This window comes from Cervus canadensis, chromosome 13 (assembly GCF_019320065.1).
Source record: "Cervus canadensis isolate Bull #8, Minnesota chromosome 13, ASM1932006v1, whole genome shotgun sequence".
Classification (NCBI taxonomy): Eukaryota; Metazoa; Chordata; class Mammalia; order Artiodactyla; family Cervidae; genus Cervus; species Cervus canadensis.
Window position 1 is genome coordinate 47,172,364 of NC_057398.1, and position 12,262 is coordinate 47,184,625.

The window sequence follows — 12,262 nt, forward strand, 5'->3', positions numbered from 1 at the left end:
AACTATAGTTTTTATGTGTATTTATCCTTTAGAGATACATACTGAAATATTTACAGATGAAAAGTTACAGTGATGTAGAAGAGGAAAGTGTTGGGAGAGAAAAGCAATGGAAAAAGATCGGCAATGAGTTGAGAATTGTTGAAACTGGGTGGTAGTTGCATAGATTGTTCTATTTGCATATGTGTTTGAAATCTTCCATAATAAGAAGGAAAAAAGGTCATGAAACTAGTTTATGCTTAAGGATCCCTCCAGAAGGCTCTTTGGAAGCACAACCTGGCTGGTCCCAGAGTGTCCGTTGCCTTCTCTTTGGGTGAATTTTTATCCCCAAGGCCACCTCCTTTTGGTAAGTCTGGAGGTTCTAGAATTTAATTAGAGGAACCTAAGCCTCTAGGTTTAAGAGTAATTTAAAGAATAACCCAAAACCTATGCTAAAACAGTTAACTCTTAAGTGAATGATTTATCTCACGGAGGTAGTGTGCTCCAATTTACAAAACATTCACGTGGAACTCTAGCCTCTCCCATTTTATACAAAGACAGATCATTACTACTATCGCAAGGGAGTTCCCATAGACGTTGACCGGATTCTGGAGGACCCTGAATAATAATTCCATTATTGGGGAAGTAAATTTCATTTTCTTTTCATATTTGGAGGTACAGTTTCTGACCACACCACTGGTCTCTTTCATAAAGACACATGTGCCGTGAACACTGACAGATTCTAGGATATAATCTGATTGACTGACGGATTGGGTGGTAATATATGCTGCAGTTGCAACTGTCAGCTCTGTTTTATTTGCCCCTTCACCATACAGCACGTGGGATGGATCAGACTTGTGGAGCTGGTCCCTTGCGTGGAGTAAACTCCACGCTGCAGCTGTGCTTTCATCTTCTCTCCTGAAGGTCACTTGATACTGATTGTGAGAGGGAGCTCATGGCTACTGTTCTAGCCCTGATGTTTTAATTCATTCTGCCCAACTTATCTTTTGTTGTATCTACTAAGTGAGTAAGAATATGCTCAGTACTAGGGGGATAGATCATAACTCTTAGTGAGAACTAATCTTAGAAAGAAGGAATCAGTGTAGATTTGCTGAAGGTCTGGTTGATGCTCCAAAGCCTGGAGGAGACTGGGAGTTCTCTCAGTTATAGAAACAGCCCAGAGCTCTTCTCAGCTTGGTGTGCAGAAAGATAGCTGTCTTTAGGATTCAGAATTGACATGACAGCCTACAAAGTGTTGAATCCTCTCTTGCATACACAGAGCTACCGTGAATTTTAATAACTTCATGTTCTCCATTCACTGAAAAATATATTTATTGAATATATATAGATTCCAGATAATAAAGTCTGCTAGACTTTGGCTTTGACTGTGGTTTTTAAAACCAGAAGAACCCAGTAGCTATTAAATCCTTAAAGTAATACAAAATGTGCGTATTCTCAGAGTAAAGAACCTTTAGTGTCTGGAAGGAGGAGACTGTTCAATTTAGCACACCTGTACTTGAGGACTGATCTCCTGTTGCTGCTTTGAGTCTGCAATTCAGGGTAACATCATGTGGATTTTTGAACCAAAATGAATACAACAACAGATAGTCCATCATGATAATAGAAAGAGGCTGGAGCTTGCAGATCCCATCCACATCAAGGATTTTGCTTTCATTGAGCTCTGCATCCCTGTGGATTGTTGTCATATGGAAATGATTGGGGTGAAAAGAGCCAAGATGTTTCTAAAAATCAATGAGAGCAGTTTGCAAGCCTGAGTCAAGAAACAAGCTGGATATGCCACAAAGGAAATGCATTTTCTCAATAACATTTTTTTGGAGGAGGCTTTGGATAACTTGCCTTTGAGTAACATTTGTTTATGGAGTGTCTAGTAATCACTTCCATTGTAGCTGGACCAGGAGGGGCTGTGTTTTCATCGCTGACCTAATTCCTGTGATTCAGTGTGCTGTAAGAGCTCCATTTTTATCACCCTTCTATGACTGACATATATTTCCACTTTGTACTGTTTATCAGATAACTTACTACAAGCTGGAAAGTGCATTCGCTAAACACCTGGCTAGCCTCAAGCTCTTTACATTTGACAAAACAGGAGGCAGAAATTATAAAGACTTTTCCATTTTAGACTGAATTATGGAATTTTGTAATTAAGATTTGCTTGAAAACCCATGGTTGAATAAAGAGGTAAAAATACCCTTGATACTTTACTGCTAGGGGAGAAGTTTATCCAGCAAAAGAAAAAAACATAAATTTCAAATGACAAGTTGTCTCAAGGATATGCCTCTACCATAAGATGCTTTTTAATCTTTTTATAGTCTACTTGATATCTCTTGCACTTATTGTCAGTTTTGTCTGCTAATGGATTCATTGCAAGTAGGTCTACCATAAATGGAATCCATAATAGCTTTTCTTGTATAAGCATTTTTCATTCTTATACATGTGAGGTATTTTCACACATGTTGGATGTGCTATTTATTGATAGGAGAGAAAAATGTATCAGTGGGGATTGCTCATGTATTTTGCTTTGGATAGCACCAGAATTCTAATATAAAACTGGTGTGTGTGTGTAGGCAGAATGCTCTAGTTCCATTGAGCCCCTTGCAGCAATCACCTGTTTGATCCAGTTGGCATATTTTGTGTGTATGTGTGCGCGCACTTTAGTTCTATTTTTTAAAATCTTTTGTTCTTTTTCAAGTTTATTTATTTTAAATTGAAAGATAATTGCTTCACAATAATGTGTTTGTTTCTGCCATACATCAACATAAATCAGGCATAGGTATACATATGTCCCCTCCTTGTTCACCTCCCTTCCACCTCCCATGCCCAGTTGGTATTTTTGGTGGCCATTTCCTCTCACTCTTCTCTATTGACTTTGCTTTTACATCCACAAGTTGCTTTCTCTGTCTAGCTTGAAAGCAACAGAGTGGCTTGTCCCAAATCACTGGGTTTACAGGGCTGAAAATCACAATTTACAATAGCTTGCTTGCTACTCGAATTTGAACGTGAAGATTGGAAGGGAAGGTCTGGCATCACACTCTCTGAAAAGATTTTCACTGTTGCTCCAGGTGTTCTGAAAGGGGAAGTAAGTGGTCTTCTCTCATGTTTAATGCTGGAGGGAGAAAGACGTCATCTTAATTATATGGGAAAATAATGTAATCCTTTTCTGTAAGGCCCTTTCAATAAAGTGTAGGGTGCTGTTCAGTGGCTCTGAGAACAGGAATTGCTGGTGAATTATTTATTGTTCCATTTCTGGTACTATTTGATTTCGATGTTTTTGGTTAAAAAAATTCACTTCATTGTGACTTAATCTTTTGAGAAAATGAGAAGGTCAGTGGTGTTATTTCTATCTCTTGCATAGATTATTCTGTGGTAAGATTTGGAATGAAAATGTGTGAATCCTAAAGGGATCTTCTCAAACCCAGGTACCTGAACCCCCAGTGATGTTCCGGGGCCTCTAAGAAGCTGTTGAGTATATGGCACATCTTCCTGGGTCATCGGTTTTTCTTGAAGCCTTAGGGGTAGGAAAAGACCAACTTTTTTTTTTTTTTTTAAAATATGGAACGCTTCACGAATTTGCGTGTCATCCTTGCGCAGGGGCCATGCTAATCTTCTCTGTATCGTTCCAACTTTAGTATATGTGCTGCCGAAGCGAGCACAAGACCAACTTTTTAAGAACACAAAGAGATGTACTATGGAATACAATATGAAACTTGGATGAATTTTTAAGATAGAAAGTGAACTTCTAAGTAATTTCTTGCTAGATTTAGATTGTTTGAGGTTATGTCCCCACTTGGGCACTAATTCATCTTGTCCATTGCCATTAGATGTACTACAGAGAAAAGTTTCTTTCTTTTCTGCCCCTCAAAGAGCAAGCAGCTTTATGTGTTTGTTTGTTTTTTAATCAGTTTTAGGGTTATTCTATTGGGTTGGCCAATAAGGTCATTTGGAGTTGTCCACGAGATCATCTGGAAAACTCTGAGTGAACTTTTTGGTCCACCTGATATTTGCTACTTCACTGCTTTCTGCTTTTAATCTTATTATTTCCATCTCTACTTTCTTTTGGTTTACTTTGTTGTTGAAGTTTGGAATTTAATGCATTTATTTTTATTAAATGTAAAATTCAGGCTATGAATTTTCCACTCATGACTGCATTAATTGTATTTTATAGATTCTGATATGAAGTGTTTTATTAACATTTTATTTTAGAAATTCTGCAGCTTTGGTTTATATTTCCCCTTTTACCTGAGAATTATTTAATATAGATTTTTAAAATTTCTAATGGAAGAGCCTTTTGGTTTTATTATTTTGTTATTTATTTCTGGTTATATTGCATTATGATCAGATAATATTTTTATTACTTCTATCTTATGAAACTTATTGAACTTTTCTTTGTGGTTTAAGGTACAATCAACTTTCATGAATTGCATGTGAGGAGGTGTATTCTCTGTTTTTTGGATGCAAAGTATGATATGTATCCAGAAGATTTATTTTTCTATAATATTATTTTGGTAAAAAATATAAAACATAAAATCTTCCATTTTAACTATTTTTAAATGTATAATTCAGTGGCATTAATTATATTCACAATATTGTACAACTATCACTACTATTATTTTCCAAAACTTTATCATCACCTCAAACAGAAACTCTGTACCCATTAAGTAATAACTCTCCATCCCCCGGCTCCTAAAAACCTCTGCTTTATCTCTGTGAATTTGCCTAATCTAGATATTTCATATAAATGAAATCATTCAATATTTGTCCCTTTTAGTGTCTGGTTTCTTTCACTTAGTATAATGTTTTCAGGGTCTATCAAGTTGTAGCATATATCAGAATTTCATTCCTTTTTATTGCTGAAAAATATTCTTTTATATGTTTATACCACAATTTGTTTATCCATTCATCCGTTCATGGGCACTTAGCTATTTCCACATTTTGGCTATTGGAAACACTGCTACAGTGAACACTGCTGCATAAGTATCTGAGTCCCTGTTTTCTCTTCTTTTGAATATATTCCCAGGGATGGAATTGCTGAGTCATATCGTAATTCCATTTAGCTTCTTGAGGAATTGCCCAAGTGTTTTCTACAGAGGCTGCATCATTTCAAATTCCCACCAGTAAAGAAGGAGTATTCCAATTTCTCTACATCTTCACCAGCATATTATTTTTCATTTTTGTTTGTTTGTTTAAAGTCTTAACATTACAGTTAATGTAAAGTGATATATCATTGTGGTTTTGATTTGCATTTCTCTAACGACCAATGATGTTGAACATCTCTTCATGTGCTTCTTGTTGAAAAATGTCTATTTAAATCTTTTGCTCAATTTTAATTGTCATTTTGTTGTTGAGTTGTAGGAATTCTTTATATTATCTGAGTATTATCAGACACATGATTAACAACTATTTTCTCTCAGTGTGTGTATTGTCTTTTCCCTTTTTTGATAGTGCTTATGATGCAAAAGCTTTTAATTTTGATGAAGTACAGTGTATTTTTCTTTTGTTGCTCCTGCCTTTTGTGTTATAGTTCAGAATCTATTGCCAAATCCTAGGACATGAAGATTTATGCTTATGTTTTCTAAGCTTTGTGGTTTTAGCTCTTCTATTTAGGTTGTTTATCCATTTTGAGTTAGTTTTTGTCTATAGTGTGAAGTAGAGGTCTAAATACGCTATTTGCATGTAGATATCATTTTTCCAGCATACCAGAGATTTATCTTATTGATTAATTTATCATATTGTTTAGGTTTCCTGTGACCTTACTTAATTTTTTGTCTTCTTGAATTGTTGAATTGTCTTGGACCAAGAGTGATAGGTTCAAGCAGTGCCAGTGTTATGCTAAGTTATATTGGAGCCCGAGGCAAGTGAAAAAAATCAGTAATGCTGCTCCTATCTTTATTTTAAAATTTCACATTTTATTTATTAAGATTATATGCATTAATTTTTATTTTTTAATACATTGCATTAAAATATTATTTATTTTGGTTCTGAGTTTTAGGCACTCCTTTAAATTGTGCATCCAAGGAAAGTGCCTCACTCACTTCACCCTAGTCCCAGCCTTGAGTTAAAGGCTCCTGTTTTTAGCGTGTTTCTATTTCTCTTTGCAGCTCATGCAGTTGTTTTTCAAAAGTGGTTGCCATGTATTTGTGCAAAAAAATTCATAAACATTATATTTTTGTTATTATGAATTGTGGCTTTTAGTATTACAGTGTCATTTGTCTTGTTTCATGTTTCTTGACCCGCATTCTACCTTGTCTGATATCAGAATCACAAATTGTAAGAGAAAACGAGATTCTAACAAGTCCTCAGTTTACCAGTGATGAAACAGAGGCTCAAAGACTTTGGAAGAAGTTGAAATAATTGTGTCTATTAAATTTAAAATGTTGATTGCTTTACTTCTAAGCACTGACACAGTAACAGCCTCAGTATACTTCATTATGGAAATGGTGTCATTTCTGAACTTGTATAAATCAAAATTGCAGTAAAGCACCTCCTATGCGTAAGCACCACATGGGTCACAAACCCAGCCAAGGTTTTAGGATGGGTAGAATGTGGTACCCTGTTAGGGAGCTGAAACTCACACCAGTATGGAGGATGTGAACTGGAGGAAGGCCAATCAGTTGATGTGGATCATTCACTCTACTCAAATAGTTAGAAGTTTTGGTTGTAGCAGCGGAATCCTGGGCTTCCTTTTTGAGTTACTACAAGTTGTATGAGAGAAGAAGGGAGTCTTTTTGCTGCACATTACAGAGTAGAGTCTCTTGTCTTTCCCTTTTGTACTTCTTGCCATAACCTTACAGCCTCTACATTAATTAGACTGGCTTCATTCAAGCAGTTCTGCAGCATTCGAGACTGCCTTCTTACTTTTCTTCTAAGTGGTTCTTGTGTCTGTGTCTTGACCGTTCAGGGAGGTAAATCTGAAGACGAAGGGAAATAAAATATGGCTCAGTTTTGGCCTTACCAGCCCCTTCCAAATGCATTCATGTTTCTCTCTGCATGTCTTGTTATGTGAATGGAAAAAGAAAAAAAAGCATGCTTTGGTCCATCAGGTTTTTTTTTCCCCTTTGTCTCCTTCTGAGGTGCTCAAAGGCATCAGTAACAGAGCAGGAAAGCCCTGGCTGAACAAAACTTGGTATTTTCCTTTGATACCTTCCATTGGGAGGCTTCATACAATGCACTTTGTCAGTAAGCCCCTGCTTCAGGCAAACATTGAGAAAACTATTGAGGAGGCTTCAATGGAAAGGATCTGATCTGCCCTAGAAACTGCCCTAGTTCTCTATCAGGGGAGCCACCAGCCCTGGAAGAGAAGATTGCCCCACCCCCGAATAGTCTTTTTTCCTTTCTCCTTTTTAATCTCCTTTCTATTGTAAGAATTGTGGGAACTCTCTTTAAATGAAAATAACTCTCAAGCTGGGCTTTGTTTTCCAACATGGATAAATGCCTAGATATCTCCTATCTACTCTGTAAATCTTGAGTCTCAACTTCAGATTATAACAAATTTATCTGGGACAAATGCTTGAGTTAAGGTGAAATAAGCACTGGATGTTGTGAGTGTGATTATCTAAAGCACCTGAATATTAAAAACTTGTTCATCAACCTCCTGCTAGGGAACCTCTACTCCCTCCTCATGGTCTGTTTGTATGTCTGCTTGAAGCTGGCTCCATTACTGTATTAATAGCAACCTGCTCCAGTATTCTTGCCTGGAAGATCCCATGCACAGAGGAGCCTGGCAGGCTATAGTCCATGGGGTCCCAAGGAGTCGAGCACAAGTGAGCACACACACACATCCAGTCTCTTGCCTCTACCCGCTGTTTGATTTTAGGTGTTTCTAAACCCCCAAAGCATCAATTACTTTTTAAAAACTGTGCTGTGTCACTTTCTATTTTCAATTGCAGTTTAAAGTATAAAGCAAATACTTGAGGTAGTGATGTCAAGCGAAATAAAATATCTTTTTAACGCCTTTCCCCAGTTATTGTGGTGAACCCGATTGCATACAAATGGAAGAATATTCCAGAAGTGAGAGAGCATGAACACTGCCCAGAGCACTTGTTCACGGTGTCTGCAGTTCTGTTCTGGCTGGACCCCAGGGGCTCAGTAGAGGTCTTGCAGCTCTTCCTTGGGGCCCTTGGAAAACATGGCTGCCCAGGCCAGGAAGGAGTATGATCACTCAGGAGCGTGACCATCGCTTAATCTCTTCCCGACTATAAAAATGAAGGTCCTTTCTAGGTCTCAGTTTCTATAATTATCTGAAAATTTGTGTTTTCTTCCAATTATAAAACAGGGCTATTGAAAAACACATCAGGTTATAAGGAAATAAGACACCCATGATCACAGGAACAGAGATAATCACTAGTGACTTTTTGGGTATTTCTTTCAATCTTTCGCCAGTGCGTAAGTTATTTTGCTGAATTGGATTCATGCCTGTATGCAGTCTCCTGTTTGCTCCACTAACATTATCTCTTGAACATTTGTCCATTTAATATAATTTGAAAAATATGAAAATATATATGAAGACTGAAGATTATTATATTATGTTGATAATATTTTATTTAATGAATATGCTATTGTTACATGTTCAGGGGTTTTGTTATGATAGATGATGCCATAGTGAATAGCTTTGCACACAAATCTTTATGCATGTCTTCTGTTATTTCCTTAGTATATCCTAGCAGGAGAATCACTGGGTCAAAGTGTGTCCAGATTTTTAAGGCCCTTGATAAATAATGCCAGATTAACCACCAGCAGTATATAAGTGCCCTATTTCGTGAAACTACACCAGTATTGAATAGTACTTTTGCCAATTTGGTAGCTTAAAGTGATATCTCATTTTAAATTTTGTTCATTTTATTGTTTATTTAGTTGAATGTTTTTCATGTTTTCATCAGCTATTTAAATTCTGCTAGAATTGTTGTATCTTTCATATTCATCCTTCCATTAGAGTATCTGAATTTTTCTTAGTGATTTTTAAATTTTTAATGAAGCTGCAATAGCTGGTATCCTTTTATAAGGATACCAGCTGTTTTCATTTTCCAACCTTTGTACTTTGAATAGAGCTATCCATACAAGAGGTTACATAAATGTTTTTTAATGAGAGAATGATTCATTATCTAAATATGTTGTTGTTGTACAATGTTGGTTAGTAAAGCTAAAATGAGAATTTTTAGTCTATTAGGAGTTGTCATGAGAAACTTATTATTTTATAATAAATTGTCCCAGAGAAGAAAGATGGAAAAAAAGAAGTAAACGATATTCATATATGTGACCTCATGCTCGCAGAACATCAGAGAGAACAAATGCTACAAATCAAGACAAAAGTACAGGCAGCATTTGTTTCAACAATATTTTATGCATGCAAAATATTAATAGAATGATATAAGAAAGACTTTTATCAAATAGGATTTTATCATTTTTTCTTTATTTTTTTAAAGAAATAAAATATCACAGAATAGTTGAAGCCCCCTGTATTTCCCCCTTCTATTGCATTCCTTTTCTTCTCCAGGGGCAGCTGTTATTCTGAATATGGTACTTTTAATTTGAGTACATGCTTTATACTTTTATGGCACAGGCATATATCTGTAAGCAATATGGAATATTGCTTTACATTTTAACCCTTTTATAAATGGATTATACTGTAAGTTTCATACTGCAACCTTTATTTCCTCATTCAGTATTATGTTTTGGAGATTCAGACATTTTAATAGTGTTCTATTATATGGAAATTTCACAGCATATTTGTCCGCTCTCCCATTGATGATCATTCCAGAATTTTGCTCTTGCAGATGTTGCTGCAATGAATGTTGTTGATTGTGCCATTTGCGAGTTTTTCTAGGGTAGCATTGGAATTGCTGAGTCATAAATAGGTCCATCTCCTTCTTTTCTAGAAAATGCCAAATTATTTTTCATGTTTAAAGGTATCACATAGATACCAGAGTCTCCCCCCCATGGACACTTATATAAAGAACAGTAGTAAATATTTTTTGAGTGCTTGCTGTGGGCTAGGAAATGTTCTAGGGACTTTTACATGATTCAGTATATTTTGTCCTGACCTCATTTTCACACGTGAGGAAACTAAGATACAAAGATCTTGACTAAGGTCATACAGGGAGTGACAGAGCCCCTTCAAACCACAAAAGTGTAGTTTACAAGACCTATCTCTTAACACTAGGCTATGCTCCAGGTTATAGAAAGACACTGCCCGGGCCACATTTATAGTGGTACAAAAACACCAGCCATTTAGCTGATGGGAGACCTCTGAAGAAGGGAGCAGCCTTACTAGAGTATTACTGTCTACTGAGTAGGAGGAAGAAGCAGAAAGTTGCTTAATTTGTGCAAGATCCAAGGATCAATGACTAGACCTTCTGCTCTGGTGCAGCGTGCCACCATGTTGTGTCTGTTTAGTGTCTCTCTCCCCACCTGTGTGTCCCTAAAGGCATCAAACTCCATCTCCACGTGCTTTCAATTTCTTTCAGTCTGGGGTAGATTGCTTGTAATAGAAAGGTCAAATAATTTTTTTAGGAGTAGTAATGGATATAATCTCATACATGGAAATTTTAATTGCAGTGCTTTAATCCCATTCTAAGTGCCAAACTTTTAGGATTAATTTGTTGAATCTGTTGGTAACATGGTGCTCAGTCTTCTGATCAGATTCTTTGCCCGAGGGCTCTCATTTACTAATGAGTAATCGCTGCAATTTTCAGAGAAAAAGCTACCGGTACAATCACGTTTGAACATTCATCAAATATGACGCAAGCCCAGTTAGAAGAGATGTTAGCGTCCTTAGCCTGCAAATAAGGGCATGGAATTAAATCTCCCTACACTGTAATTTTCCTAGGGTTATTACTCCCATCAGTGTTTGGAATGGCTGATGCTGAAACTATTCGTGGCCTTAGAGCTCAGTTGATAGGAACATGTCATGAGTCAGGCTTACAGAGCGGCTGGCTGAAGCCTGCCTTCCATTTGCCTGTTATTACTGAAGCCCATTTTGGAAAGAGAAGGCAGAGGTGGGAGAGGAGGTGCTCCAGGAGGAGTGCGTTTCTCTTTGTACACACATCATAGACTCACAGCGCTGACAAACTAATTATAGCTTTAGGTTGAATGCTTCCTTGCTCTGCATTCTGTTTGCAAACAGCCCATTATTTCCATCCTGTGTGCTGGAAAAACACAAGACAAAGTGGGTTCATCGGTTATGTTTCTGGTTAAGTCCAGCTGTCTGCTTATCACCCCTCTTTTTTTTTTTTTGACTAAGAAAAATAGAATCTTTATTACTTGAAAAAAAGCTTTTGCTCAATTGCAATACATATACTTATTTTGATTACTTTTTAAAATTAATTAATTTATTTTAATTGGAGGCTAATTACTTTACAATATTGCGGTGGTTTTTGCCATACATTGACATGAATCAGCCATGGGTGTTCATGTGTCCCCCATCCTGAACCCCCCCTCCAACCTCCCTCCCCATCCCATCCCTCTGGGTTGTCCCAGTGCACCAGCTTTGAATGCCCTGTTTCATGCATTGAACTTGGACTGGTGATCTATTTCACATATGGTAGTATACATGTTTCAGTGCTATTCTCTCAAATCATCCCACCCTCGCTCTCTCCCAGAGTCCTAAAGTCTGTTCTTTATATCTGTGTCTCTTTTGCTGTCTTGCATATAGGGTCATCATTACCATCTTTCTAAATTCCATATATATGCATTAATATACTGTATTGGTGTTTTTCTTTCTGACTTACTTCACTCTGTATAATAGGCTCCAGTTTCATCCACCTCATTAGAACTGATTCAAATCTGTTCTTTTTAATAGCTGAGTCATATTCCATTATGTATATGTATCATAACTTTCTTATCCATTCATCTGCTGATAGACATGTCTGCCAATGGACATCTAGGTTGCTTCCATGTTCTAGCTATTGTAAACAGTGCTGCAATGAACACTGGGGTACGTGTGTCCCTTTCAATTCTGGTTTCCTCAGTATCATCCCTCTTTTTCCTTTAAAATTGACTTTCTAACGCCTCTTCCATCCCTACCTAGCTTTTTTTTTTTTTAATCTTTCTAAGCTGCCTTTAGAGCAGTGGTTGGAATTCCAGGTTTATGTCATCTTGTGTTCAGCCTTATCTGCTTTGGAATATCCTGAGAGCCAACAAAGCCACATGTCTTACACCTTCCTTAGGATGGCAGTGACACCTCCTTCACTGACTAAATGGCCCATCCTCTATATGTGAGGTGCTGCCAGTCCCTAGGAGGATGGGGTGAAATACAGAAGAGAATATGACCTTG

The 12,262-nt window shown here is 37.0% G+C and overlaps 1 protein-coding gene and 1 non-coding gene across 2 annotated transcripts in view; one reads left to right on the forward strand and one right to left on the reverse strand.

Moving 5' to 3' along the window:
* KIF26B (kinesin family member 26B) overlaps positions 1-12,262 on the forward strand; it is a 521,091-nt gene that overhangs the window by 257,891 nt on the left and 250,938 nt on the right. The gene's annotated exons all lie outside the window — the stretch shown is intronic.
* On the reverse strand, positions 3,541-3,647 carry LOC122452698. Its single transcript, XR_006272846.1, has one exon. It is a non-coding gene; the product is annotated as a U6 spliceosomal RNA (small nuclear RNA).